We start from the raw sequence: 5,000 nt of genomic DNA, 5'->3' as shown, positions 1-5,000 counted from the left end.
TGGCTGTGGGCTCCCCGGTTGCCGAGCTGCAGTGTGCCGGCACAGACGAGCGCGTTGGGCTGGCTGGCTGGCTGGCTGGGTCAGCGTCTTCGCCGGTATTCGCAGAAGGTGCTAGCAGGTCCAGGGGCGAATTAGCCGCGCGCCGCTGCGGGACCGACGTACGCCCAGTTACAAAGACTGGGCGTTTTAGGGTGAGGGTGAGGGTTAGGGTTAGTTAGGGCTAGTGTTAGGGTTAGGGCTGGCGTCAGGGTTAGGGTTAGGGTTAGTGCCAGGGTTAGGGTTAAGGTTTGGCTTGTGCTCCTGGCAGGTCCCCGCGCGCCATAGCTCGGCGGGCTGCCGCGAGGGGGCGTCTTCGGAGGGCCGTGCCGGCCGAGGGGCGGCTCCTCCGTCGGGACTACAGGAGGTCGCACCGCCCATCGCAGTCCTCGGCAGACGTCGGAATTATTCCAAGTCCCGCCGCATTAGGGTTGGTTAACGACTTGTCCCGGCCGGGCTGGTTAACGACTTGTCTCGCCGACGTTGGTTAACGACTTGTCCCGGCAGGGCTGGTTAACGACTTGTCTCGCCGCCGTTGGTTAACGATTTGCCAGGGCCCGGTCGGGCAACCCGATTGCCCGCCCGGGGATTGGGTTCGGGCTAGGGTTAGGGTTAGGGTTAGGGTTAGGGTTAGGGTTAGGGTTAGGGTTAGGGTTAGGGTTAGGGTTAGGGTTAGGGTTAGGGTTAGGGTTGGGGCTAGGGTTAGGGTTAGGGTCAGGGTTGGGGCTAGGGTTAGGGTTAGGGCGGGGGTTAGCTTTAGGGTTAGGGCTGGGGTTAGGGCTAGGGTTGGGGCTAGGGTCAGGGCTAGGCCTAGGATATGGGTTGGGGCTTGGGCTGGGGCTAGGGCTCGTGCTATGGCCAGGGTTAGTTTTAAGGTTTGGGTTGTGCTCCTGGCAGGTCCCCGCGCGCCATAGCTCGGCGGGCTGCCGCGAGGGGGCGTCTTCGGAGGGCCGTGCCGGCCGAGGGGCGGCTCCTCCGTCGGGACTACAGGAGGTCGCACCGCCCATCGCAGTCCTCGGCAGACGTCGGAATTATTCCAAGTCCCGCCGCATTAGGGTTGGTTAACGACTTGTCCCGGCCGGGCTGGTTAACGACTTGTCTCGCCGACGTTGGTTAACGACTTGTCCCGGCAGGGCTGGTTAACGACTTGTCTCGCCGCCGTTGGTTAACGATTTGCCAGGGCCCGGTCGGGCAACCCGATTGCCCGCCCGGGGATTGGGTTCGGGCTAGGGTTAGGGTTAGGGTTAGGGTTAGGGTTAGGGTTAGGGTTAGGGTTAGGGTTAGGGTTAGGGTTAGGGTTAGGGTTAGGGTTAGGGTTGGGGCTAGGGTTAGGGTTAGGGTCAGGGTTGGGGCTAGGGTTAGGGTTAGGGTTGGGGTTAGCTTTAGGGTTAGGGCTGGGGTTAGGGTTAGGGTTGGGGTTAGGGTTAGGGTTGGGGCTAGGGTCAGGGCTAGGGCTAGGATATGGGTTGGGGCTTGGGCTGGGGCTAGGGCTCGTGCTATGGCCAGGGTTAGTTTTAAGGTTTGGGTTGTGCTCCTGGCAGGTCCGCACGCGTCATACCTCGGCTGGCTTGCCGCGAGGGGACGTCTTCCGAGGGTCGTGCCGGCCGAGGGGCGGCTCCTCCGTCGGGACTACAGGAGGTCGCACCGCCCATCGCAGTCCTCGGCAGACGTCGAAATTATTCCAAGTCCCGCCGCATTAGGGTTGGTTAACGACTTGTCCCGGCCGGGCTGGTTAACGACTTGTCCCGGCCGGGCTGGTTAACGACTTGTCTCGCCGACGTTGGTTAACGATTTGCCAGGGCCCGGTCGGGCAACCCGATTGCCCGCCCGGGGATTGGGTTCGGGCTAGGGTTAGGGTTAGGGTTAGGGTTAGGGTTAGGGTTAGGGTTAGGGTTAGGGTCAGGGTTAGGGTTAGGGTCGGGGTTGGGGTTAGGGCTCGGGTTAGGGCGGGGGTTAGGCTTAGAGCTGGGGTTAGGATTAGGGTTAGCGTTAGGGTTAGGGCTGGGGTTAGGGTTAGCGTTAGGGTTGGGGCTAGGGTCAGGGCTAGGGCTAGGATATGGGTTGGGGCTTGGGCTGGGGCTAGGGTTAGGGTTAGGGTTAGGGTTGGGGTTGGGGTTAGGGTTAGGGTTAGCGTTCGGGTTGGGGCTAGGGCTCGGGTGAGGGCGGGGGTTAGCTTTAGGGTTAGGGCTGGGGTTAGGGCTAGGGTTGGGGTTGGTGTTAGGGTTAGGGTTAGCGTTCGGGTTGGGGCTAGGGCTCGGGTTAGGGCGGGGGTTAGCTTTAGGGTTAGGGCTGGGGTTAGGGCTAGGGTTGGGTCTAGGGTCAGGGCTAGGCCTAGGATATGGGTTGGGGCTTGGGCTGGGGCTAGGGCTCGTGCTATAGCCAGGGTTAGTTTTAAGGTTTGGGTTGTGCTCCTGGCAGGTCCGCACGCGTCATACCTCGGCGGGTGGCCGCGAGGGGACGTCTTCGGAGGGCCGTGCCGGCCGAGGGGCGGCTCCTCCGTCGGGACTACAGGAGATCGCACCGCCCATCGCAGTCCTCGGCAGACGTCGAAATTATTCCAAGTCCCGCCGCATTAGGGTTGGTTAACGACTTGTCCCGGCCGGGCTGGTTAACGACTTGTCCCGGCCGGGCTGGTTAACGACTTGTCTCGCCGACGTTGGTTAACGACTTGTCTCGCCGACGTTGGTTAACGACTTGTCCCGGCCGGGCTGGTTAACGACTTGTCTCGCCGACGTTGGTTAACGACTTGTCTCGCCGACGTTGGTTAACGATTTGCCAGGGCCCGGGCGGGCAACCCGATTGCCCGCCCGGGGATTGGGTTCGGGCTAGGGTTAGGGTTAGGGTTAGGGTTGTGGTTGGGGTTAGGGCTCGGGTTAGGGCGGGGCTTAGGCTTAGAGCTGGGGTTAGGATTAGGGTTAGGGCTGGGGTTAGGGTGAGCGTTAGGGTTGGGGCTAGGGTTAGGGTTAGGGTTGGGGTTAGCTTTAGGGTTAGGGCTGGGGTTAGGGTTAGGGTTAGGGTTCGGGCTAGGGTCAGGGCTAGGGCTAGGATATGGGTTGGGGCTTGGGCTGGGGCTAGGGTTAGGGTTAGGGTTAGGGTTGGGGTTGGGGTTAGGGTTAGGGTTAGCGTTCGGGTTGGGGCTAGGGCTCGGGTGAGGGCGGGGGTTAGCTTTAGGGTTAGGGCTGGGGTTAGGGCTAGGGTTGGGGTTGGGGTTAGGGTTAGGTTTAGCGTTCGGGTTGGGGCTAGGGCTCGGGTTAGGGCGGGGGTTAGCTTTAGGGTTAGGGCTGGGGTTAGGGCTAGGGTTGGGGCTAGGGTCAGGGCTAGGCCTAGGATATGGGTTGGGGCTTGGGCTGGGGCTAGGGCTCGTGCTATGGCCAGGGTTAGTTTTAAGGTTTGGGTTGTGCTCCTGGCAGGTCCGCACGCGTCATACCTCGGCGGGTGGCCGCGAGGGGACGTCTTCGGAGGGCCGTGCCGGCCGAGGGGCGGCTCCTCCGTCGGGACTACAGGAGGTCGCACCGCCCATCGCAGTCCTCGGCAGACGTCGGAATTATTCCAAGTCCCGCCGCATTAGGGTTGGTTAACGACTTGTCCCGGCCGGGCTGGTTAACGATTTGTCTCGCCGGCGTTGGTTAACGATTTGTCTCGCCGACGTTGGTTAACGATTTGCCAGGGCCCGGTCGGGCAAACCGATTGCCCGCCCGGGGATTGGGTTCGGGCCAGGTTTAGGGTTAGGGTTAGGGCCAGGGCTAGGGTTAGGGCTGGGGTTAGGTCTAGGGTTAGGGTTAGGTTCAGGGTTAGGGCTGGGGTTAGGTTTAGGGTTAGGGCGGGGGTTAGGGTTAGCGTTAGGGTTAGGGCCTGGGTTAGGGTTACGGCTGGGGTTAGGGTTAGGGTTAGGGCTAGGGCTAGGATATGGGTTAGGGCTTGGGCTGGGGCTAGGGCTCGTGTTATGGCGCTCGGCCAAAACTACGGCTTCCGCCGAATTCAAAACCTACAAGGTCCCGCGGCGGGGAGCAGCCGGGGGACGTGTTGGGAGCGACGTTCGGACCGAGGGGCGGCACTTTCGGAGGGTGGACCGGAGGTCGGTTAACCAATCGTCACGAGCCGGGGAACGGAAGAACTGTTCGCGCCGGGCTGCTGCCTAAGTCTTTGTCCTGTTCTGCCCGTCAGCACCGGACCCGGTCGGTTACCGCAGTGCCGGCTCGGGTCTGGTTAACGACTTGTCCCGGCCGGGCCGGTTAACCATTTGTCTCGCCGACGTCGGTTAACGATTTGTCCCAGCCGGGCCGGTTAACCAATTGTCACGAGCCGGCGCGAACGGAAGAACTGTCCGCGCCGGGCCGCTGCCTAAGTCTTTGTCCTGTTCTGCATGTCAGCACCGGTCCCGGTCGGTCACCGCAGTGCCGGCTCGGGTCTGGTTAACGACTTGTCCCGGCCGGGCCGGTTAACCATTTGTCTCGCCGAAGTCGGTTAACGATTTGCCTGAGCCCGGTCGGTTAACCAATTGTCACGAGCCGGCGAACGGAAGAACTGTCCGCGCCGGGCCGCTGCCTAAGTCTCTGTCCTGTTCTGCATGTCAGCACCGGACCCGGTCGGTTACCGCAGTGCCGGCTGGGGTCTGGTTAACGACTTGTCCCGGCCGGGCCGGTTAACCATTTGTCACGCCGAAGTTGGTTAACGACTTGTCCCGGCCGAGCCGGTTAACCATTTGTCTCGCCGACGTCGGTTAAGGATTTGCCTGAGCCCGGTCGGTTAACCAATTGTCACCGAGCCGGCGAACGGAAGAACTGTCCGCGCCGGGCCGCTGCCCAAGTCTTTGTCCTGTTCTGCATGTCAGCACCGGACCCGGTCGGTTACCGCAGTGCCTGCTGGGGTCTGGTTAACGACTTGTCCCGGTCGGGCCGGTTAACCATTTGTCACGCCGAAGTTGGTTAACGACTTGTCCCGGCCGAGCCGGTTAACCATTTGTC

Source organism: Hypanus sabinus, unplaced genomic scaffold (genome assembly GCF_030144855.1).
Source record: "Hypanus sabinus isolate sHypSab1 unplaced genomic scaffold, sHypSab1.hap1 scaffold_649, whole genome shotgun sequence".
Lineage (NCBI taxonomy): Eukaryota > Metazoa > Chordata > Chondrichthyes > Myliobatiformes > Dasyatidae > Hypanus > Hypanus sabinus.
This window is presented reverse-complemented; position numbering follows the sequence as displayed.